Source organism: Macaca fascicularis, chromosome X, assembly GCF_037993035.2.
Source record: "Macaca fascicularis isolate 582-1 chromosome X, T2T-MFA8v1.1".
NCBI classification, from domain to species: domain Eukaryota; kingdom Metazoa; phylum Chordata; class Mammalia; order Primates; family Cercopithecidae; genus Macaca; species Macaca fascicularis.
The window spans coordinates 96,057,048-96,084,484 of NC_088395.1; positions in this window are offsets into that span (position 1 = coordinate 96,057,048).

Here is a 27,437-nt window from a genome sequence, read left to right on the forward strand (position 1 = left end):
AAAGACTTTTAAAATTTCCATCTTAATTTTATTGTTTACCCAATGATCATTCAGGAGCAGGTTACTTCATTTCCATGTATTTGCATGGAAATAGTTCCTTTTGGAGTTAATTTCCAATTTTATTCCACTGTGATCTGAAAGAGGACTTGATATAATTTTGATTTTTTTCAATTTCTTGAGCCTTGTTTTATGTCCTATCATATGCCCTATCTTGCAGAATGTTCCATTTTCTGATGAAAAGAATGGATATTGTGCAGTTGTTGGGGAGAATGTTCTGTAAATATCCGTTATGTCCATTTATTCTAAGGTATCATTTAAGTCCATTTATTATTTGTTGACTTTCTCTCTTGATGACCTGTCTAGTGCTGTCAGTGCAGTATTAAAGTCCTCCACTCTTATTGTGTTGCCTTCTATCTCATTCCTTAGGTCTAGTAGTAATGCTTGTATAAATTTGGGAATTCCAGTGTTTAGTGCATATATATTTAGGATTGTGATATTTTTCTGTTGGAATTGTTATTTTATTATTATGCAATGTCCCTGTTTGTCTTTTTTAACTGTTGTTGTGTTAAAGTTTATTTTGTCTGATATAAAAATAAATACCCTCACTTTTGGTGTCATTTGCATTGAATATCTTTTTCCACCTCTTTAATTTTATGTGAGTCCTTATGTGTTAAGTTAGTCTCTTGAAGAAAGCAAATACTTGGTTGGTGTATTTTTATCCATTCTTCCATTCTGTATCTTTTAAGTGGCACATTTAGGCCATTTACATTCAACGTTAGTATTGAGATGGGGGGTACCATTCTATTCATCATGCCAGTTGTTGCCTGAATACCTTTTTTTTTTAATTGTGTTATTGTTTTAGAGGCCCTATGAGATTTATTCTTTAAGGAGGTTCTATTTCGGTGTATTTAGAAGACTTGTTTCAAGATTTGAACTCATTTTAGCATTTCTTGTAGTGCTGGCTTGGTAGTGGCAAATTCTCTCAGCATTTATTTGTCTTAAAAAGGCTTTATCTCTCCTTCATTTATAAAGCTCAGTTTCATTGAATATAAACTTTGGCTGATAAATATTTTGTTTGTAGGGCTAAGAACTCACAGATTTTTGGCTGTCACATGGGGTTTGCAGTGGCAAACCACTTCTTTCAAAGGGTCTGTGAATTCTTTCCTGATGGTTAATATTTTTTATTAACACAGGCTGGTTAGGCTTAGTAACATCCTTAATATAGGTCCATCAAAGGAGTGGTCAAGTTTTGTTATGAAAATAGTACCGGCCAGGCGTGGTGGCTCACGCCTGTAATCCCAGCACTTTGGGAGGCCGAGGTGGGCGGATCACAAGGTCAGGAGATCGAGACCATGGTGAAACCCCGTCTCTACTAAAAATAGAAAAAATTAGCCGGGCGCAGGAGCGGGCGCCTGTAGTCCCAGCTACTCGGGAGGCTGAGGCAGGAGAATGGCGTGAACCCGGGAGGCGGAGCTTGCAGTGAGCCGGGATTGCGCCACTGCACTCCAGCCTGGGCGACAGAGCGAGACTCCGTCTCAAAAAAAAAAAAAAAAAAAAGAAAATAGTACCATAGCTTTGTGGAATGCAGAATGGAGGGAAACAAAGAAATTATTAGCAGAAAAACTATTTATAAAGTTGTTTTAATAGTTTATAACAAAAAGACATTAAGGTCTAAACAAGGAAAATGACAATGTGAGTTGAAAGGAGAGGTGAGTATCATTAGACATATTTCAGATTTTATCCAGATCACTTGATAATCAATTAGATAAGAAATTGAAGAGCATGAAAACTAACTTGGAATATTATTTTTAAAATAAACAGAAATAAAGTGTGTAAGGAAGCTTGCCTGGCATATAGTAGCACTTCAGTTAGTCCTAGTAATTATAATAATAACTATATTAATAAAATAAATAAAACTATTATATTTATTGGTGGTAGAACGACATGAAATAAAGAGAAGAAGACATAAAATCCATCCTGAAACATTTTGGAGGCTGTTACCTTTGCCATATAAATAATTGAGTCTTTGCTTAGAAACACTGCAGATTCAAGGAAAGAAAAAAAAAAAAAAACCTAGTAAAAATAAGGGCATGAACAATAGTTACATCTCCTTTAATCATTTTGAACTTTCTTCCTTCTTTCTTCTTGACCTTGCATCCATTATCTCTTGTTGCCCCTTTCCCTATTTTCTGCTTCTGTTCACATTTTCTTTACAAAGGTTTCTAATAAAAGTTGCTTATTGCTACTTAGTCACCATTATTTTTCTTTGCACAATAAAAATATTCTGAAGGTAAATTTTGAAACTTGACATTTGTCAATAATCCTCCTGCTAGGAAAAGACCAAAATTGCTTTTTCATTTTATTTTATAAAAAAGAAAAGTCCCTTCTCTATTTAAATTATCTTGTGTAGCAGGATTCAGGTCATTTTTCTACAAAAGACAACTACAAAACAACTTATGTTACCTATCTATAATCCACAGCACAAAGTCCAGATTTTGTTCTTTGCTATGTAAGCCCTCTGAAATAATGTCAAAATCTGACTTTTTTTTTTTTTTTTGCCTTTTCTTTAAATGTTACCTCCCTTGTACCTCATCCAATGGCTACCAATAAGTTTTTTTTCCTTTCTTCTGAAAAAGTCATTCTCATTAGTGCCATGCTCTTTACACATGCTATTTCTTTGCCTGGGAAGCCTTTCATCAACTTTTAATACGGTGCAATCTAATTCTTATCCTTCAGCCCAACTAAATTCCATTTCCTTTGAGATGCCTCCTTCATTTCTTCAAAGAGTGAACATATACGTTGCCACAGAACTTTTGCAAACCTGTATTATAGAGCTTAACATATTGTAGTTATTTGTAGACGTATTTGTCTCTTTCAGATTGAGCTACCAGAGAGAACGGGTGACATTCTAGTCATTTATATATTTCTTGAATCAGGCACTCATCAGCATGATTAAGAGGTAGTAGTTTCTTAGTTAATATCTGACAGCAGAAGAAGTGAATAAATAAGTAATTTAATGAAGTCTATGACTGACACTATGGTAGACACTAGGTTCCCTGTGCTTCTCTTGTAGTACATATTCTTTTCTTGTCAGGCAGCATTCTTATTAAACTAAGAAGATAATCTAAAATGGCCTATAAATCCTTTCCAGAAAATCAAATAAATATTCCTCTGTAAGGCCTAGGTGAAATTTATGAGGCTACAAGAATGGTGAAATGAGATCAGTCAGTCAAGTGTGGAGGAAAGTAATTAGGACTGGAAAAGAGTGAAACCATTAGAATAGAGAAGACTGGATTAGGGAATATTAATATTCTAGAAAATAACAAGCTTGTGACAAGAATACTATATCAGAGTCAAGAGAAAACAAAAGTATAGATAAAGACTGAATTTATCATAGCCCAAGGATCAGGAACTGACTTTTAATCAACAGTATTTATTGAGTCCCTACTATGTGTGCCAAAATAAAAATTTAACTAAGTACTGGGTAACAGATAAAGAAATGATTATGAAACCTGGCAAATAGGAAGTGAGAGATGAAACTGAAGATTTAATTTTACTTGCACACTGACTTTGTAGTTTCCCCAATGTCATTTTGTCTGATCTGAGTTGTAGGAAGATATCCTGTTATTTGTAGTTACAGGTATTCCGGTGCTCCTGCTGAGAGTCATTTCCTGTGCTGGATTTACCATCACAGGGACCAGATTTATAGAAAAATGAACATTTATTGTTGCTAAATGGAGTTGGTCACGGAGTGGAAACTAACAATATGTTCACCTGTAAGTTTTAAGTGCTGTGCCAAGGAAGGCTCTTTGGAGGACATTGCCATAATCTACCATTTACATTTGTGCATTTAGTTTCTGGGAAATATTTTTTAAACCTACCCTTGGAGCTATACAGAACCATAGAGGCTATTTCAGTTCCCCTATCGACTGCGAAATGGAGATCTACATTCAAAATTTAGCCTGAGCTGCTTAGAATCCTAGTGCATGTAATTGTGAGCTCTAAAACAACGTGGTTATATCCTGCTTTGGGAAATCTAGTATTCAAGTAGCTAAATTTAGAGTTTTTGCCATTATAGAAGAAGTGTTAACTGTGCAAAATCATTTGCTGATGAGTATCAAGCTTTCTGGGAACGTTTATATGATCTGTAACATTAAACACACTACACACAATTTTCAGGGTGCTACGTATATTTGCCCAAAATGGATTATCTGTAATATCTACACTAACTTAACTACCATTTATTTTCTGATATCAGAAAATTTCCAGATTTAACTTTTAATCAGGCATTTTTTTTTTCTATGAGGAAGGTTGAGCTGAAGGATAAATGAAACATAATTGTTATATTATGTGATACGTATCAGGCAATATACCTTTGAGTTACTAGCACTCGCATGGGAGCAATGAAGCTGAAAACATTTTAGGGAAAATTCAAATAGGTGGCATAGCTGGTATGTTTGGAGCTGATAAAGAGGTTGATGAAGAAGAGCTAGGAAGTACATAATGTAAGTCAAACCTGAGTTGAAGAAACAGAGATTTATGCTCTCAGAACTTATTGGAGGACTAGCAACCTTGCTCACAGGGGTACTCCTTCAGTGCTACTGAAGGCACATACTTGGGACTTAACATCTGATAGTAAAGAAAGATAATTTGATAATAAGAAGTTTTAAAAAGTCGGCATTTTAATCTCCTATTTTTAATGGTTCCTGGACAGAAAACCATTGCTGTTTTTTTCCCCTCTGGATATGTAGAAGTTAACGGGAAAGTTGTTTGAACAACAGTATGCTGCACCTTGAATCTATTTTAGGAACATTCTTTCGTGGCATATATTCACTTGATCACAAAAGGCGGTTCTCATTCATGCAGATAAACAAAAAGCACAAAAAAGAAAATTAGATGACTGCCAATGTACCTCAGACATAAATTACTGTCATTAAGAATTATCGTAAAAAGAGATCACACATTGTGTACTTAAATACTTAATTCTTCTTGTAGCCTGAGATACCAGTTCATATTCTTTCCTTTTAGCATAGAACTTAATTTGGTAGTTTCTTCTGGGTCCTAGGAATAAAGAATGCACTGATGTTCATTGATGCTCACCACTGGATTTTAAAGCAGACTATTACTTAAAAGCATTTGACTAATTCTCAAATGCAAGTAAAATTACTTTGGTTCTTTTTGTAATGGAAAGTGAAATGTTATATTAGAGTATTTGATTAAAGAAAAGAAAAAAATGTGGTAAGAAAACACTTCTACAGCAATGAGGTAGGGTTTTCAATAAGATTATTAATATTGTGACTCAGGGACATTACTAAAAAGTTAAAAATAAGATTATGAATAAAATAAGCATGCTAGAATCAAATCTAAAATAATCGTTAAATGTCATGATTCATGTTATGCAAAGTCCTGCAGTCCAGGATAGTTAAATCTTTTGCTCTTGTCTGTGAACATTACTCAACATCAGATTTAGAACAACAGGTTTTGTTTTTGATTTTATGCTTTGTTTTCCACTTCTACCATGGAAAAATGTTTAAATCTTTGGATGCTTTCTCACGTTTTTCTAATACCAGATTTTTAGAAAATACTGAATTATGACTTTTACTCCAAAGTGTAGAAGGAATACTTGCCTTAGGAAAAAATAGTTTTGCCTTATCAGGAATGCCTTCTGAGGAGTTTTTACATGTCCCCTAAGAAATTGCACCTATATCCCTCTGCCTAATTTCTGAACAAATTGAAAAATAAAGACATTGCTATTCAAGAACCAAGATATCGCCTCATAGATGGTAAAATCAAAAGCGATGGGTGCAGCTTAGTATGAAATCCAAAATTGCTACCTACTGAATGCCAGAAGTAGAGGGTTTTAGCCAGGAGAAGGCGGTATTGAACCAGTACCCACCTGATATGTGTTGATGAAGGGAACACTCTGGAAGAGTAATGTAATTCCACACAGGGAAAAAAATGAAGCTAAGTTATTCTTCTCAGTTTTACCAATTAGTTAAATCATCCTCCATTATCTGGGGGTAGAATGAGTAAAGAAGCAAGCCAATGCCAGAACTGTGTTTGGAAAAAACGTGGGGAGAGATTAGCAAAGTAATAAAAATATTCGATAGAAGAGTAGTATCATGCAATATTTGGCAGAAATGAAGTTTTCTAAAAGATTTATAATACATTTGATACACACTCAGAAGCTGAGAATTATTTAGGCTCACTGGTAGAAAATTAGGAAAAAAATTACATCAAGGTCACCAGATTATAAATAAGAAAAGAAAACAGTAATAAAATATAAATAAGAAGAAAAAACAATTAATTGGAAAGTTTCCAAGCTTAAAGTAAATTTAGTTGAGGTTAATAAATTGATATTACTCAGCCGGGCGCAGTGGCTCACGCCTGTAATCCCAGCACTTTGGGAGGCCAAGGCGGGTGGATCACGAGGTCAGGAGATTGAGACCATCCTGGCTAACACAGTGAAACCCCGTCTCTATTAAAAATACAAAAAATTAGCTGGGTGCGGTGGTGTGCGCCTGTGAGCCGAGCTCACTTCACTCCAGCCTGGGAGACAGCAAGACTCCGTCTCATAAAAAAGAATAATAAATAAATAAATAAATAAATAAATAAATTGATATTACTCAAAGGAAGTCTATAGTAGTAAATCGTAAGTCTCATCCATACTGCTCCTATTTCACATAGGAAAACAATTATATAACAAGAATTAGAAAGGAACAAAAAATGTTGATCAAAATAGTACTAATACAATGACATAAGAATAAAAGTAATGCCTTACAGAATCAACAAAAAATGTTAATATAAAAATAAAAATAGTAGAAATTGAGAAACATAACCAATTCAAAGAGATCCTGATGACAAATACAATGGGAACTTCTGAAATTAGTGGAAAGTTCAACCACTTACGTGCAACATACTCCATAAGAATTTTAAAACATTGCCAAGTTTTTCATGGCAGCCAGACTTCTTATTAAATATAGAAATTGAATTGTAAATAAAGTAATTTTTGTTGAACTGCTTTGCTTTGGGATATGACATTGTACTAACCATTCATTAAATAATTAAGAGGTACCTAGTCATATAAAAAAAACAAAATCTATTAAGTTATGCATCATTTTCTTATAAATATGGGAGAAAAATCTGGATTTTTGGACCAAATTCTGAGTAACTTAATTAACTCTCATAGTGCACCTCAATATTTTGAGGAACATTGTATAGAATACATAAATTATCAAATACATTGTCAGCGCACCTAACAAAAATCAATAATTGCTAAACAAGAAAAATCTCAATTCACACAATTAGGAGAAGATGAAAATGTCTAATATTAACAAAATAAAATATTATACACATTTTACAAACCCCAAATATATATGAGGTTTTTCCTCTATACTTATTAATAACTAATTAGTTACTTCCAATACAGGTGGATTTTTGTTGCTTTTTATAAAGAAATGTATAGCATATATGATTATATCATTTCCCAATTGTAGAGAAGCAAGTCTGTACCTTACCGATTGTGAGAAATCATTGACATTATAGATTTCAATTTAAAAATATTAATAAACTCCCTTTTTGAGAAGTTTTTTAGGTTTACAGAAAAATTGAGAGAAAAGTAGAAAGTTGCAATACACTTCATGTTACCCTCTACTCTGACCCCCAGCCATTAGCAATTTATCTTGTTATTAACATATTTAGTTTTTGTGATACATTGGTTATAATGGATGTGCTAATATTGATACATTATAATTAAACTCCATAGTGACATCAGAGTTCACTCTTTGTACATAGTATGTGTTTTGGCAAATGTTTAATGACATGTATCTACTCTTATAGTATCATACACAATAGTTTTACTGCCCTAAAACTTCCCTGTGTTCCATCTATTCATCCTTTTCTATCTCCACTGAAAGCCCTTGAAAACTGCAGATCCTTCACTATCTCCATAGTTTGACCGTTCCCACCCAGAAAGTCATATGGTTAAAATCAAGTAGTACACAGCATTTTCAGTTTCTTTCACTTAACAATATGTATTTGAGATTCCTTTTTGTGTTTTCATGGCTTGATAGCCCATTTCTTTTAATCATTAAATAATATTTTACTATATGGATATACAACACTGTGTTTATCCGTTCACTTAGTGAAGGACATATTGGTTACTTCCAGGTTTTTGAAATTATGAAAAAGATTATTACAAACATTTTTGCACAAATTTTTGTGGGGATGTCAGTTTTCAACATATTTGGGTAAATGGTTTTGAAAGAAACTACGACATTGTCTTCCAAAGTACCTGTATCATTTTGCATTAGTGTCAGCAATGCAAAGTACTTCTTATTACTCCACCTGTTTGCCAGCATTTGGTGTGATTGGATTTTTTTTTTGCCATTCTAACAGATATGTATTAGTATCTTGTTGTTTTAATTTGCAGTTCACTAATAGCATATGTTGCTGAACACCTTTTCATAGGTTTATTGGCCATTTATGTGTCTTCTTTGGGCAGGTGCCTGTCACATGTTTTGTTAATTTGTTAATTAGGTCTTTTGTGTTCTTATTGTTAAGTTCAAATAGTTTATTATGTATATTTGAATACCAGTCCTTTATCAGGTATGTCCTTTGAAAAGATTTTCTCCCACTCTGTGGCTTATCTTTTCATTCTCTTGTATTTTTCAGAGCAGAAGTTTTTAATTTAAATAAAGCTCAACTATATATGTTTTTTATTTTATGGATTTTGCTTTTGGTGTTGTAGCTAAGAAGTCATTGCCAAATCCAAGATCACCTAGATTTTCTCCTATGTTATCTTCTAAAAGTGTAATAGTTTTGTTCTATATGTAGGTTTAGGGTCCACTAAAGTTAATGTTTATGAAAGATGTAAGATCTGTGTCTAGATTTATTTTGTTTTGTTTTGCATGTGAATGTTTGTTTCAACACTACTTTTTTAAAGTCTATACTTTCTCTACTGAAGCACATTTACGTGTTTTCGTTACAGGTCAGTTGACTATATTTGTATGAATCTATTTCAGAGCTCTCTATTCTATCCTATTTATCTGTATGTCTATTATTTTTACCAATGCTACACAGTCTTGATTATTCTAACTTTGTAATCAGTCCTGAAGTCAGGCAAAGTAAGTTCTCCGATTTTTTCTTCTCCTTCAGTGTACTGTTGGCTCCTCTGGGTCTTTTGCCTTTCCACATACAATTTAGAATCAGTTTGTCAATATCCACAAAATAACTGGCTGGGGATTTTTATAAATGTCATGCTTAAGTTTTCCCGTTTTTTAAAATTATTATTTTGTGCTCTTCAACCCCCACATTCTGATTAGCAGAAATGTGACCAACAGATCAAGAAGAAAATATAAAGAAAATTATCATTTTCAGAACATTTGAATGGTGATGTCTAAATTTCTACTTTGCTATACAGGTCTTGATGAATTATAACAGAGTTGATCAAATATCATAATACTTCTTAGGAAAGAGGATGTACGTTGGTATTTATATGTGTGTTTAAAAATGTCACAATGAAAATATAAATGCAGTATATATCTTTGGTGGACAAAAATCAATAAGCCACTTTGAGAGTCTTGACTGGCAGAAAATATCATATCAAAAATCACATCAAGATAGAATTTATTTTCTATTAGAAAGGCTCTTATTCAGTCAGTGCTATCTGATTCTGCTTTATTTTTCCATTATGGTGGATTAATCCTGAAATTCTTCCTTAATTCTAATGAAATCTCGTGTTACGTTTTATGTAAATATTCAGGCACATATATATATAATATATATATGAAATTATCATATTTCATTGTAATACCAGTTTTTGTCATTTTGGCTGTGTTTATCTAAATATAATTATATTTTATTTTTACTAATCTTTGGAGTGTGTGTGTATGTGTGTGTGTGTCCTTCAGTTAGCTTCTTGGCAATCCCTACATGTATTATTTTGTTTCTGTTTCCTATTTTTCAATAACTATATGTTAATTATAACATTAACAATTACACTTAAAATGGATGACGTTTCAATCAAACACAGCTTGTTGCTTCTGTGCATCGACAGAATTTTAAACTTCAACATTGTTTCTGACAAAAAAAAAAAAAACTAGCTCTTTTCACGTAATGTAAATTCAGTTGATAAAATAACATGCAGGTTTGATTCTTGCTTGCACAGAGAAAAGATTTGTTAAGATTGACAAAAAGAAAACTTGACCATTGTTATCTGGCATTTTAAAATTAATAACCAATCTTGTCTTACTTTTATTCAGTCTAACCTTTATTTCATATTAATTAAAATGAAGCAAAACAAAACATAATTATAAATGCAGAGATATTGCTGAATGAAATTGTCTCTGAAAATAGATCACTGAAATTGGGAGAAGAAACAAAGATAGATAGTAAGAAGAAAGAAACAATTGATAATTTATAGACGGATGACACCATTAATATTATCTTAAATATAAAAATTTTTGGCGGGTGTGGTGGCTCACACCTGTAATCCCAGCACTTTGGGAGGATGAGGCAGGTGGATCACATGAGGTCGGGTGTTCAAGACCAGCCCGACCAACATGGAGAAACCCCGTCTCTACTGAAAATACAAAATTAGCCAGGTGTTTTGTCACATACCTGTAGTCCCATCTACTCAGGAGGCTGAGGCAGGAGAATTGCTTGAACCCAGGAGGTGGAGGTTGCAGTGAGCCGAGATTACGCCATTGCACTCCAGCTTGGGCAACAAGAGTGAAACTCTGTCTCAAAATAAATAAATAAATAAATAAATAAATAAATAAATAAATATAAATAAAAATTATTTGCACATCTGCATCTGATTCTAGGAAAGTATATATATGTTCAATCAATGTTGGTATATATACATATATATAATATTTTGAAAGAACATAATTATTTCTCAAAATATTTTTGTTGTTCTTTTTCCCTTAAGCACATGTATGATTCTTTTATAGAAGGTGAAAGCTCAACATTTTGTAGAATTTAATGTATTATATCTCCACAAAGATTTATAATTTTCAAAACAATGAATTAGTAAACAATACAGCAACAACTTCTAACTCATATTTTTCTACACTTGAATGGATGGATAATTGTAAGCATTGTCTTCTCAAGTACTTAGAAAACAGCTCTGCATTGGAGTCTCATTTTCTCATCATGTCCTTTAAAAATAGAGAACATATAGTACATGGTACCTAAGAGATGGTGAAACAATTTGAAATAGTCAAAAATCCCTTCATTGTTTAGAGACAAATCAAGTGTCTCATGACATTTCATTTAAGAAATGTCTCTGATTTTGACTCTACTAATTATGTGCCTCAGGTTAACTTCATGCATTTTCTGTAATTTAAGGGTAACATTTCTAATAAGACTTCCACTGAGTTGATATTATTAAATAAGAAACAAAATATTAAGTTATTGTTAAAGGTGTGTGTGTTTTATTTTGTTTTGTTTTGTTTTGTTTTGAGACCGGAGTCTTGCTCGGTCACCCAGGCTGGAGTTCTGTGGTGTGATCTCGGCTCACTGCAACCACGCCCAGCTAATTTTCGTGTTTTTAGTAGAGATGGAGTTTCTCCATGTTGACCAGGCTGGTCTTGAACTCCTGGCATCGAGGGTCCACCTGACTCGGCCTCCCAAAATGCTGGAATTACAGATGTGAACCACCATGTCTGACCAAAGGTGTGGTTTTCCTTAAATGTGTTTTTAATGGATCAGAGGAGAAGCCAGGTAAGGACACTATTTTGTACTTGTTCTGACTTTCTTTAATCTGAGCAAACTATTTCCATACTCTAGTTGAATCAGTATACATCAAGTGAATGGTCAAAAATATCATCAATTCATGTTAATGATACAATTGTGTCCTATGAGGTTTGTTGTTTTTAGTTTTATGTTTGCTTCTTTTTCTGGGCTTCAAGTTTATGCTTTCTATGTATTTTAGTAAAAATCATTGTGTGACCAAGAGAAGCATAAATATTGCTGTCCAAACTGGTCACGCTTCTCCTTCATTTGCAAATATTCACAGATGTATAACTTGGTACCCCAAAACTCTCTCAAAGCTCACATATCTAAAGTTTCTAGTCTATTAGTGTTCTTAAAGAATTAAAAAGTTATCATTTATTAGAATATTAGAAATTTTATTAGAGATAAATTTATGCCATTATATAATGCATCCTGCCTAAGTTATTTGAGTAGCCAATAACAATAGAAGGAATATAAACAAGTAATCCAGAATGTCCCTTGAATTTAGCATTACATGTACAAAGTGTTTAGTTTACAATTTTGCCAATATATTTCAGCTCATAGACATATTATAACATGTTTTATATATATAATGTAAATTAAGAAGACATATATTTACTTTATTATGGCTCATTCTCAGAAAATAAAAGTAAATAAGTCTCTTGGGACCCAAACTGAAAGTTGAGGGTTTCAAAAATGGTGTTATTTTGCTGAGAAATGAAATATTTTTTTTTTTTTTTTGAGACGGAGTCTCGCTCTGTCGCCCAGGCTGGAGTGCAGTGGCGCCATCTCAGCTCACTGCAAGCTCCACCTCCCGGGTTCACGCCATTCTCCTGCCTCAACCTCCCACGTAACTGGGACTACAGGCCACGCCCGGCTAATTTTTTTTTTGTATTTTTAGTAGAAACAGTGTTTCACTGTGTTAGCCAGGATGGTCTCTATCTCCTGAATTCATGATCCGCCCACCTCGGCCTCCCAAAGTGCTGGGATTACAGGCATGAGTCACCGCGCCTGGCCTAAACAATCATTTTTAAAGAAATGTAAGGCCTGTATTTGATTAGGAGAACCAAGTCTCCTCCTACATCATGAGCCTAACTCTGAGTGACCAGACACAGAAGTCTACTGCTGAAAGTTGTATGATCACAGAGAGAGACTCCTACAGAATTAACACAACTATTCATGATCCTTTGAAAGTTGAGGGTGAAGCAAGAATATTGACAAAACTCTCCAGCACTCTAGGATTCACGCTTAGCAAGAGGTAGCAGCAGACTCACTGCTGGAGGAATTTGAAGTTTGTGGTACAATGAAAGTAACCATAACAACAACAAAATCCAAACTGAGCTCAATTCCAGATGTGGTTGAACCAACTTCCTTCTCTTCCCCTAACCACCTCACAACCTGTATGAAATAAACACTAAAGCCTTGACAGATGAATACACTTAATTTTCCATTTGGTTGTTTTAAAGGTGTACTTGTCACTGCAGGAAGATATAACACTCATTTAAAAGTATAACATTTAATGTTCAGATTTATGTTAAGCAGGCCTCCAATTTTACTTTTGCTCCGTGTGTATTCTTGCACATATTATGTGCAACTCTAGAACTCAGAAAACTATGTGGCAGCTGGCACCAATAGCTAGCATGAAATTGAAATGCTATAGATGGACATCTATGTTGTCTCTGCCTCTGTTACCACAGATTACTTCTCTGTTAATTTTTTTTTTTTTTTTCTAATTGAACGAGCTAATTCATAGCTCTTTGTCCTCCTGGAAGAAGTTTCTTTTTAAATATTTCCCCCAGGCATACAGTTACTCAATCATAAGAATCCTCAGTTGCACTAAATACTGTGATAATGACTTCCAAAATGGCCACAGCAGTTTTAATTCCCAATGACTATATATTAAGGGTTGCTGTTCCCCCAACCTCCACCAACATTTAAGATTAGTTGACTTTCTATTTAGCTCCTAGGAATTCTAATGCAGCACATGTGTTGCTTTACATTTCACCATTTCAATTACTGGTGATGTTTACCATCGTTTCACATAATTGTTGGTCATTTGTGTGACCCCTCCATTCACTCAATACTAAGTGATCATTTTCTGCCAAGCTTTTCACTAGGCACCTAGTGATCAAACAGTGAACGATTTGTTCATATTGCTTGCCTGTTTTTTGTGTTATTGTGTTTTCTTTTGCACCTTCCGTCTTTTTGTGATGGATTTGGGAGAATTATCTGCATGTATTAGATATTAATGTTTTGTTGGTCATCAACACTGCAAAGCTTATCTCAATTTCTATCTGTTACCTGTTTATTTGATTTTCTTCTTTGAATAGAAATGGAATCCTCATTTTTAAATAGCACGCAAGATAATTCCAACGCAGGTGGTCCTTTACAATAGCTGGAGAACTCTTGGTTCTGGATGTGTTCTCATTTATCCATGCTTTAGAAAGCATACATATGAAAGTAATATATTTAGATGGTAGTGACAAAAGTTTGTTTTCTACTTGAAGAGAGCAGTATCTTTCTAGAACAGCTAATGCAGAGGATTCTGCGCCAGGAAATACTATTCTATTCAATTAAATTTCCTTATATTAATATATTGAAACAAGAGCATGTCATAACCAGTGTAATGAATGTTGTGTCTTTTTTAAAACCTCTAATGTAATTATATTGCCTTTAGCATCTGAAAATGTGTTACTATTCTAAATCAAATGATTCCACCATCATTTTCATTTTCATTAGTTTTAATTCTTTTTATAATCAGTGGATCTTCTGAAAGATGTTATAGCCTAATATCAGAAACCAGATAGAGTATGACTCTCAGCGTGTTATCAGAGCACCTCATATCTTCAAATAATTTTGAGTTTTATTTGAGCACTATTGTTCTTTTTGGCTAAAGTTTTATGTGAATACTAAAGCATAAATACCTTTTTTGATACTTATTTCAGTTGAAGACTAACTTATGTTTTCCTATGAGAAATATTTCACATCTATTATGTTATGCTTTCTAGGCCTAATTTATTTGAAGAAAATATAATAATTAGGTGGAAAAGAAATATTGTCAAGTGTTCTTCAACTTAATTTTTGTTATAATTATAATTTGACAGTAAAGTGTAAAATCTCTCTTGCTTCTCTTGAAGGTAAGTCCCCATAATTTCTTTTCTATGATATGTATGTAAGCAATGCCTTGAAACAATACTTCAACGGTGTTCAAAAATCAATTTGAACTCCAAAAAGGCAGTTGAATTTTGTCAAACAACTTCTCTTTGTAGCTATTCAATGCTAAGTGGTAAGTTTAACAGATGTGTTTACTCTTTTCCATTTGTTTTGGTAAGTTTTACGCACAAACGATATTTACTTTTACAGTTGTTTGTTTATGTCCTAGCTAAAGCTTCTTCAAGGTACAATAAGGAGACACTTTCACTACAAGATATCCTAGATTAATCTCTATTACTACCAGTTTGCCTTTAGCCTGAATGTTTCTTAGGACAAATATTAACAGCAGCTGCATTTAGAGATCCCCCTAACAACAGGGATCCATCTAGACAAAAATACTTGGCTTATAAGCATATGGAACAAGTTTTTGTACAACCGAGGTCATTGTACTGTAAATCTGTTGAGATGCGTGAGCAGGGATAACTAAACATAGGAATACTTAATTTTTTTTTTTTAGTGTATCAGTTAGGTTTTTTCTGTGTAACAATGTACTCCAATGCTATATGGCTTAAAATAACAACAATTTTAATTAATTATTGTGCTAGTTGAAAAAGTAAACTATTCTCAGTTGGTTGGTTCCATGTGGGTTCATCCTCGGCATCATGGCCAGCTGTTGGGTTGACTGGAGGCTGGATGGTTTAGGAAACTCTGAGCTGGAACAGTATATCTTTGCTCTATGTTGTCTCTCATCCTCCAGTAGCCTTATTCACAGACTTGTTCACAAGGAAACTGGGAAAGTTTTCAGGGAACAAATAGAAACCTAAGAAACTTAAAGTTCAGGCTCAGAAGTGGTACATAGTTACTTATCTTTCATTTGATTGGTCAAAGCAAGTCACAATGCAGGTTTAGAGTCAAAAGAAGGGAAGATAGATTATACCTCTTGATGGGAGAAACTGTAAAATAAAAAAGACAAAGAACAACATAACTAGGAATATAGCTTACCAAGGAGGTGAAACATATCTACAATATGAATTGCAAAACACTGCTGAAGGAAATCTGATATGACACAAACAAATGGAAAAATATTACATGCTCATGAGTAGAAAGCATCAATATTGCTTAAATGGCCATACCACCCGAAGCAATTTACAGATCCAGTGTTATTCTTGTCCAAGAACCAACATCATCCTTCACAGTATTGGAAAAATCTGTGGTAAACTTCATATGGAACCCCCGTCCCCCCCCCAAAAAAAAGTGCAAATAGCCAAAGCAGTGCTATGGACAAAGAACAAAGACAGAAGAATCACACTACCAAACTTCAAACTATGCTACAAGGCTACAATAACCAAAACATCATGGTACTAATACAACATATAGACACATAGACCAATGGAACAGGTTATAGAACCCAGAAATTAAGCTATTCATCTACCAACCACCTGATCTTCAGCAAATTTGGCTGCAACACTTGATGGGCAAAAGGCTCCACATTCAATAAATGGTGCTGGGATAACTGGCTAGTCACATGCAGAAGATTGACTCTAAACCCTTTCCATTCACCATATGCAAAGATTAATCAGGTGGATTAAAAAACTTAAATGTAAGACCTAAAACAAAACCCAAGAGAAAACTTAGGAAATACCATTCTGAATATCAATTTTGGCAAAGAATTTCTGATTTAGTCCTGAAAAGCAATTACGACAAAAACAAAATTTGACAAGTAGGACCTAATTAAACTAAAGAGGTTTTGCCCAACAAAGTAGACTATCAACAGATTAAACAGACAACCTAAATAATGGGAGAAAATATTCACAAACTATGCATCTAAGAAAGGTCTTATATCCAGAATCTGTAAGAAACATATAATTCAGGAACAAAAAGAAATATCTTTATTAAAAATGGGCAAAAGACAGACACTTCTTCAAATAAGACAGAATATGTGGTCAACAAACTTACGAAATAATGTTCATCATCACTAATCAGTAGAGAAATGAGCACTAAAACCACAATGAGATCCTCACACCAGGCAGAATGTCGATTATTATTTTTCTTCTTGTTAAGAGTACATAAAAACATTTTACATTACGACACAGTAACACAAAGCATACAAATTCATCTACACCCAGACACAAGTTTCACAAAACCTTTACTGCATTCATAACAGCATGCTTATTACTTTGATATTTTCTATATTGTTATTTCCAGTTGTATTTCAATTTTTACCTGTTATTTTAGGTTTGGGGCTACACATGAATGTTTGTTACATAAGTAAACACATGTCATGTGGGTTTGTTGTACACATTATTTCATCACCCAGATATTAAGCCCAGTATCCACTCATTGTCTTTTCTGCTCCTCTTTCTCCTTCCTCCCTACTTCCTCAAGTAGACCCCAGTGTCTGTTGTTTCCTTCTTTGTGCTGATAAGTTCTCAGAATGTCTATTATTAAAAAATAAAAGCCAAGCACAGTGGCTCACGCCTGTAATCCCGGCACTTTGGGAGGCCGAGGTGGGTGGATCACCTGAGGTCGGAAGTTCGAGACCAGCCTGACCAACATGGAGAAACCCCATCTCTACTAAACATACAAAATCAGCTGGGCATGGTGGCACATGCCTGTAATCCCAGCTGCTTGGGAGGCTGAGACAGAAGAATTTCTTGAACCCGGGAGGCAGAGGTTGTGGTGAGCAGGGATTACACCATTGCACTCCAGCCTGGGCAACAAGACAGAAGCTCCATCTCAAAAAAAAAAAAAAAAAAAAAAAAAAAAAAAAAAAAAAAAGTAAAACAAACAAAAGAACAATCAATGCTGGTAAGGTTTTAGAGAAAATAAACACTTATAAACTGATGGTAGAAATGTAAACTAGTTCATCCACTATGGAAAGCAGTGAGAGGATTTCTCAAACAACTTAAAACAGAACTAACATTTGACCCACCAATCCCATTTCTTGGTATATATCCAAAGGAAAATAGATCATTCTACCAGAGAGACACGTGCATTCATATATGTTAATCCCAGCACTATTCACAATAGCAAAGACATGGAATCAACCTAGATACCTGTACTGATGGACTGATTAAAAAAATGTACATACACAACAAGGAATACTACACAGCCATCAAAAAGAATAAAGTCATGTCCTTTGCAGCAACAGTATCTACCTGTAGACCATAATCCTAAATGAAGTAATGCAGAAACATAAAACAAAATGCCCCTGCCTCAGCCTCCTGAGCAGCTGGGACTACAGGTATGCACCACCACACCTGGCTAATTTTTTGTATTTTTAGTAGAGATGGGGTTTCACCATCTTGGCCAGGATGGTCTCAATCTCCTGACCTCATGATCCACCCACCTCGGCCTCCCAAAGTGCTAGGATTACAGGCGTGAGCCACTGTGCCCGGCCCATATTTATTTTAAATAAGCTTTTTGTGCTTCTCTCTGTCTCTTCTCCTTCTACAAATCCTGCAATGCAAATTTCAGCTCTCTTAATCCTGTCCCAAAAATCCTGTAGGCTTTCTTCATTCATTTTTACTTCTTTTTCTCTTTTTCCTTCTCTGTCAGGATGATTTCAAATGATCCGTCTTCAAATTTGCTTATCATTTCTTCTGCTTTGTTTAATCTGTTGCTGAAACTATTGCATTTTAGTTGATTCATTGTGTTCTTCAGCACCAATGTTTCTTTTTTGTTTTTATAATGTTTTATTTCTCTTTGTTCAGCATGTTGTTTTGTCCTTGTATTTTTTTCCCTGATTTTTTTTTTTTTTTTTTTTTTTTTTTTTTTTTTTTTTTGAGACAGAGTCTCACTCTATCTCCCAGGCTGGAGTCTGGCTCTTTCGCCCAAGTTGGAGCTCAGTGGCCGGATCTCAGCTCACTGCAAGCTCCGCCTCCCGGGTTCACGCCATTCTCCTGCCTCAGCCTCCCGAGTAGCTGGGACTACAGGCGTCCGCCACCTCGCCCGGCTAGTTTTTTGTATTTTTTTTAGTAGAGACGGGGTTTCACCGTGTTAGTCAGGATGGTCTCGATCTCCTGACCTCGTGATCCGCCCGTCTCGGCCTCCCAAAGTGCTGGGATTACAGGCTTGAGCCACCGCGCCTGGCCTCCCTGATATTTTTTAAATTGTTGTATTTTTTTTCTCTTTTAGATTTCTGAGCTTTAAACAATTTTTAGACTTCTTTGTCAGTCAATTTCTGGATCTCTAATACTTTGGGTGTTTTTTTTTTTTTTTTTTTTTTTTTGGTTGTTTATATCCTGAGGCCTTGCTGAACTCACTTACTAATTCTACGAGTGTCTTTGAAGATTCTTTAATATTTTTATGTGGATAATTATGTCATCTATGAACAAGGACAGTTTTATTTTTTCTTTTCCAATCTATATGCCTTCCATCTTTTTTGCTTTATTGTACTGACTAGAACTTGCAATACTATGTTGAATAAGAATGGTGAGTGCAGACGTCCTTGAATTGCTTCAAGTCTTAGGGAAAAAGCATTCAATATTTCATTGTTAAAATAATGTTAACTGTATGTTTCTAATAGATGTTCCTTATCAGGTTGAGAAAGCTCTCCTATTCTTCTGAGAATTATTATCTGATCGGGCATTGAATTTTCTCAAATGCTTTTCTCACATCAATTGATATGCTCACCTAATTTTTCCTTAGCCTGTTAACATGGTGGGTTACATTGATTATTTTTCTATTTTAAACGAGCCTGACATCCTTGGATAAACTCTACTTGGTCATGGCATAAAATTATTTTTTTATATATTGATGTATTCTATTTGCTAATATTTTGTTATGGACTTTTTTGTGCATATCCACGAGAGTTTTCTTTCTATGTACTATCTTTGTCTGGTTCTGGTATTAGGATAATGCTTGCTTCATAAAATGAATTAGAAAATATTCCGTAATGTTTCATTTTATGAAATAGATTATGGACAATTGGTGTTAATTCTTCTTCAGAGATTTGATAGAATTCTCTAATGAAACCATCTTGGTCTGGAGGTTCTTTTGTGGGAGTATTTAAAATTACAAATTCAGTGTGCTTAATATGATGGGACTATCCAAATTATTTATTTTATATTGGGTGAGCTGCGACAGTTTGTTTTTTTGGGGGATGAATCAATATTTAGTTTGTCAAATTTACGTATATAGAGACCTTCGTAGTAGTATTTTACTATACTTTTGCTGACTTCAGGGCAAGTAGTGATATATATCTCCTCTTTGGATATTTAATTTGCATCCTCTCTTTTTTCTAAGTTAAAGGTGTTGAATTTTAAGTAATAAACCAAATCTGAACATAGTAGTGATGATGATGATGATAATGATGATGATATACTCCATCGATTACTGCCTTACTGAATTTTAATATATAGCCAATTCATATGCAATATTGTATTTAATTATAAATAGCAGACTTGAGAGTTTGACTATATTATCTATTTTCATATACTAATAATCCCACAACTAGTAAGTAGCAGACCCTATATTTGAGCATAGATTACGCTGACTCTAGTCTACCATTAGTATATATTGCAGAAGTTTTATTTGAATAGCCTGGGATACTGTGTAACTTTGTTTACAGAGAAAAATATCTCTATATATATTCATTCCAAATCTATATTTAAAAATATGTATGGTCAGGCATAGTGGTTCATGCCTGTAATCCCAGCACTTTTGGAGGCCGAGGTGGGTGGATCACTTGAGACCAGGAGCTCATGTTGAATGGCCTGGCCAACATGGCAAAACCGCATCTCTACGAAAAATACAAAAATTAGCCAGGTGTGGTGGTGCATGCCTATATGCCCAGCTATTAGGAAGGCTGAGGCACGAGAATTGCTTGAGCCCGGCAGGCCGAGGTTGCTGTGAGCCAACATCGTGACACTGCACTCCAGCCTGGGCCACAGAGTGACTCCGTCTCAAAAAAAAAATTTACATATATATATATATATATAGACACACACACATAAAAATGTGTGTTTTATTAATATTCATTTATAAATTAGATAATTATGAAATCACATATGTGTTTCAAGGTTACTTGATGATATATGTCAGATTATTAATGATAATCTGATAAGATCAATTTATAAAATTGATCCACCATTATGATGTTTTAGAGGTAACCTTAATAAACTATTAAAAAGTTATGGTATTAGAGAAAAGTAAGTAATATCACTTACTAGAAGCTATAAGGTTCAATGTGAAGGTAAGCTTTGGCATATTTCGATTAGAGCCATTCACAACCTAAAGGGGTTTTTTTGGTTACATTGACTATTTTAACACACATGTATTTTAAGCTAGGAATGAAAAAAATATTAGTGAAAAGTTTTGTGTCCATTCACATTAAAACATAGTATTTTAAAATCTTGAGTTTTTTGAAATATAAATAATATTTAGTGTATTTTATTATAGTGTTATATATATTTTAACTCCGATTATACTCACTATACATGAAATATACTCTTTAGTTTTAATTGCTTAATATTGTTTCTGATCATTTTTCATGATGTTGCAAATTCTTTGTATATGTGGTTGTAAGTGATTGCATAACATCTCATCTAATTGATGACTTGTATGTATGTATTTTGCCTATTTTGGGGTACAGCTTATTTTTTTCCATTTTTGATTATCATAAACAATTTTGTGATAAAAATGTATGTGTGTGTTTATGATGTTTTCAGACAATTTTCACATAATACGTTCTTAGAAGTAAAATTACTAACCCAGGAATTATTTTGTTTTAAATCTCTTACTTGTTTAGGAAGGCTATGGCTACTTTGAAGTGGAAACAAATAAGAAACAATGAATAACATTATCCACAGGAAATGAAAGATTGAATCGTCAACATTAACATGTCATTTATCTTTTATTTTTTATTTACTTTATCTTTTTATACAGGATCTTGTTCTCTTGCCCAAGCTGGAGTACAGTGTTGTGATCATAGTTCACTACAGCCTGGAACTCCCAGGCTCAATCGATCCTCCCACCTTAGCCTGAGTAGCTGGAGCCATGGTCTCTTACAACTACACCTAGCTAATTTTTGATTATTTGTAGAGACAGAATCTCCGTATATTGCCCACGCTGGTCTTGAAATCCTGGCCTCAAGCAGTCCTCCTGCCTCAGACTCCCAAAGTGCTGGGATTACAGGTATGGGCCACCGTGCCTGGCCAGTATCTTTGTTGAAGTCTTTGTAAAATCTTAACCAATTTTAATCTAATCTTAATCAGGTAAATATAAATTTCTTAAAATTTTTTATTAAATTTTACCACCATCATTAACTCCCTTTATATACTTTATAGCTATGTTGAAATGTCCGTAAAGGACCTATTACAGGAAAAGAATATTGGCAATATATTTTTAAAAATCAGATACACACACATGCATTATACTATCATTATAGTGTTTTCATTAATTTTTTTAAGAATTGATGGTATTCAAGTGTAGATAGTCTAACTATTTTTCTTGTACCAGATGAGGATTTTATGTCTAGTTTATATAACTGTACTTTTATAGGTCTCTGAGACACTATGTATTTGACAGTAATCATAAATAACATGAGAATAAAAGAAATAGTCCATAATATAACTATCAGTGATTTAATTTTTCTAATTAATCTGTGTATCAGGGTTCTCCAGAGGGACAGAACTAATAGGATATATGCATATATGAAAGGGAGTTCATTAAGGAGAATTGGCTCACAGTATCATAAAGCGAATTCCTACAATAGACTGTCTGCAACCTGAGGAAGAAAGAAGCCAGCAGTGGCTCAGTCCGAGACCAAAAGCCTCAAAAGCGGGGAAGCCGACAGTGCAGTCTTCAGTCTGTGGTCGAAAATCTGAGAGGCCCCGGCAAAACACTGATGTAAATCCAAGAGTCCAAAGGCCAAAGAACGTGGACTCTGACGTTCAAGAGCAGGAGGAATGGACGAAAGCATCCAGCACAGGAGACAGACGAAAGCCAGAAGACTCAGCCAATCAGTTTATTCCACCTTCTTCCTCCAGCTTTGTTCTAGCTGCACTGGCAGCTGATTGGATGGTGCCCACCCACATTTTGCGTGGGGCTTCCTTTCCCAGTTCACTGACTGCAATGTTAATCTCCTCTGGCAACACCTTTACAGACACAAGCAGAAACAATACTTTACCAGCTATCTAGGCATTCTTCAATCCAATCAAGTTGACACCTAATATTAACCATCACAATCTGTCTTATTGTTTGTAGTTTATGACTACTGCACTCGGTGAAGCTTTAATAGCTCTGTTGCATGTACTATCATCCATATGCAGGCTTGTCAATCAATGACAGCTATTTCTCAATGAACAAATAATAAGGGGTATACTTCAAGAAAGGTGAAGAAATATAATCCGTCACTCATTACAGTTTATGTTAAAAGCTATCAGAGTTTCCTGTCAGAACAATGTGCTGTGCAGTTTGGTTTTATCGACATACTCAGCAGATATCAGATATCAATTGGACCCGATGTTTGAGAGTGCCAGAAATCTTGAAGAAAATTCGAGACTTGTCTGCATTAGTGCTTTCAAGTACATAACTAAGGTAGTCATTTCAAAGAAGGTTGTTAGAGAGTACCAGCAAAAAACACAAGTTTTAAAATAATTTATTAGATGGGTAAACTTAAGACTAGGGCAAAAATCCATATAACGTGTCTTTTCCTCATTTAAAATGGGAAGATAATTTTTAATTTATGAGTTTGTGGTGAGAATTATGTAATTTAACATCAAGCACCTAGTAAACAGTAACTGTTGTCAGTATTACTAATTATTGGTGTCTTTAGTCATTAACATCTGAAATTCTGTTTTCTATAGTTCTTCTAAAATCTTTTGTTACTCCCTTTTATGTTTTCTGCAATACCTTTTTTCATTAGTCACCCTAATTGTTAAAAAGCTAAAATTACATCTCTAATGTCACAATAAATTTAGTTTATAATATTACAACGCATAAATGCATAAGTGACGTGTTTTGCCATAGTTTTATTGGCCTTTTAACTTTCACCTCATTACATTACCTCCTGAAGTTAAACATTAGAAACTCAATAAACATCCAGTGGAAAAGCTATAGGTTGAGGTGGTTTTAGGACAGTCTTTATTTAGAAATGAGTATCTTTGGCCAAGAATGTGTTTTAAAAAATGTGATACACTCTGGCATACGTCAACTAGATGTACTAGCTAAGTGAATATTTTGACATTAAAAGTAGATGTTGAATTCTACATTTATAAAGTTAGAATGTCCTACTGCTCATTGTGCAAGTAGATAACGATGGACAGAGATAACTTAGCCTCCTTTAAAAACTTGCAGCTATTTGACAAAAAGCCAGAGGAAGATGAGAATAGTGGGACAAAGAGTATAATAGCTATTCTCGTGGTGTATAAAATTGGCCTTTTTGGGGGAATATTATTCTTACAAATGGTGATTAAAATATTTTATGGTAATATAGTCATCATTACATTAAAGGTCCACTTCTATGAAACATGTGCTTTGAAATTTTAAGCTCAACCTCAAATAATATTACATAAATACATGCCTGATGGACATTGCAAAGGCTGGAAAGCATCAAAATACAAAACATTAGATTTATGCCTCTTGCAAAGTGAGTTCATTGACTTTTGAGTAAAGGTTTAAATAAACATTTAAAGATAATTGCAAGACGACAGGAATAAACTGCAAAGAACACTTTCAATGATAGGTGATTATTTTAATTTGCTTTACTATTAGTACGATTCAGTTTAAGCATGGCATTATTAGTTAAGTATGACTGAATTATTTAACTCAAGAAATTTTTTTTTCTCTTTTGGCAAGAGCTACCTTGCTATTTTATTACATCTTAGTTTGTGACTAACATTAATATATTATCCTCCAAATAATATCATTTCCTAATCATTTCTTATCGGTGTCTAGCTGATAGGCCTAGGCCATAAGCTAAGGTGGGGAATTACTCTTCATCTGTCTCTCAAATTATTTGTCTCTGCCATTATTTCTGGAGTTAATTATTATTATATAAGAAGCAATAACATAGTTAAGAAAGCTTTGTTGAATTTTCATATTTCAATCATGTATATATATCTTACATATATTATATATAGAGATTAATCTACTGTAGTGTACTATATATTTATAATGCTATATATACATAGTAAGATATCTTGCTATATATGTAGATATATAGTAAACAAGTGTTTCAAATGCATTAGATTATACAATATATATTATGTGTATATATATACATTTTGATTATATATGTACACACATAAACACATACATATACGTATGCACACACATACAATGGAAGTTACATTTTCAACTTGCCAACATTTTAAATTGGCACCATAAAACACTATTAAATAAATGTCGCTTATTGTTGTGGCTCATGCATGTAATCCCAGCCCTTTGAGAGGCAAAGGTGGAAAGATTCCTTGAAGGTGAAGAATTCAAGACCAGCCTGGGCAACATAGTGAGATTCCATCTCTACAAGAATAAAAAATAAGAGGTGTGGTGGCATGCCCCTGTAGTCCTAGCTACTCTGTAGGGTAAGAGAGGAAGATTGCTTGAGTCCAAGAGTTCACAGTTGCTGTGGGTTATGATTGTGCCACTGCACTCCAGCATGGGTGACAGTGAGATCCTGTCTCTTAAAAAAAGAAAATTTCAAAAATGTAATAAATATTTCAGTTCTATATATTATAGTGGCTTAAGATAGCAAACATGAAGAAACAAAGTAAAAATAAAGAGAAATTATCAGCACAATCTTTTTGTTTCATCAGGGTTCCAGTATGGCCAACATTTTACAGATATGAAATCCCTAAGCCAGGCTGCTATAGGTTGCACAATGAACAAAAAAGGGCAAGCAACGGTTGACATCACCGAGAAGAAAGAGATGTTAGTGCTATCTGATAGAGATTCTAAAGCAGCAATAATAAAAATGCTTCGATGAGCGCTTACTAAAGTGTTTCGAACAAATGACAAAATACAAGGGCCGGGCGCGGTGGCTCAAGTCTGTAATCCCAGCACTTTGGGAGGCCGAGACGGGCGGATCATGAGGTCAGGAGATCGAGACCATCCTGGCTAACAAGGTGAAACCCCGTCTCTACTGAAAAATACAAAAAAAAAAACTAGCCGGGCGAAGTGGCGGGTGCCTGTAGTCCCAGCTACTTGGGAGGCTGAGGCAGGAGAATGGCGTGAACCCGAGAGGAGGAGCTTGCAGTGAGCTGAGATCCGGCCACTGCACTCCAGCCTGGGTGACAGAGCAAGACTCCATCTCAAAAAAAAAAAAAAAAAAAAAAAAAAAAAAAAAAAAAATGACAAAATACAAAGTTCCAGCAAAGAAATAGAATTTTTAAAGTTAAAGATAGAAGATATAAGAAGCAACAGATAAAATTTGTATAACTCTCTTATAGCTTGAATGTATCCCCCAAAGTTAATGTTTTGAAAAGTTAATACCCAGGCCGGGCGCGGTGGCGCAAGCCTGTAATCCCAGCACTTTGGGAGGCCGAGATGGGCGGATCACGAGGTCAGGAGATCGAGACCATCCTGGCTAACACGGTGAAACCCCGTCTCTATTAAGAAATACAAAAAACTAGCCGGGCGAGGTGGCGGGCGCCTGTAGTCCCAGCTACTCGGGAGGCTGAGGCAGGAGAATGGTGTAAACCCGGGAGGCGGAGCTTGCAGTGAGCTGAGATCCGGCCACTGCACTCCAGCCTGGGTGACAGAGCGAGACTCCGTCTCAAAAAAAAAAAAAAAAAAAAAAAAGAAAAGTTAATACCCAATGAAATAGTGTCAAGAGGTGAGACCTTTAAGATGTAATTATATCATGAGAGCTCTGCCTTCTTAAGTGTATTAATACCATTGTCAATGGAGTGTGTTCATTACCATGAGAGTGGGTTTGGTATAAAAGTGAGTTTGGTTTCCTCTTGTTCTCTCTCATCCACGTGTGAGGTCTCTCCATGTGATACTTCCTGCCATGTTATGTTGCAGCAAGAAGACTCTCACCAGATGCAACCCCTCTATGTTGGACTTCCCAGCCTCCAGAATTGTAAGCCAGAAAAACTTATGTTGTTTATAAATTACCCAGTCTGTGGTATTCTGTTACACCAGCACAAAATAAACTCTGACAAACTGTAAAATATAATAAACAAAAACTAAACAAAGCTTTGAGTGTGCTCAACAGCACAACAGAGAGGCAGAGAAAAGAATTAGTGACCATAGCAATTGCATAATTGCAGAGGTTGCAGTCCTTAGGAGTCACACATTGGCCATGGGTTGGGGTAGGGAGGACCATGGGAAGGAGAGTTTGACTGCCCAACACCCAGATGAGGCCTACATTTTCCTTTTGCACTGGGCTCTGCAAATTGGACCTATTGTCATGTTTCTATCTGCCAGATAAAAATTATGCTAATAGGTTTAATTAGGTTACACAGAAAATGATCTACATTCATATAACTTAGGAACTTTTTATGGTTTTTGTTATATTCAAAATGCATTTTTGTTTGATGTATTATTAGGTAGTTTATTTTGTTATGTTCTATTAAAAAGTAAACAGAAGTATAAAA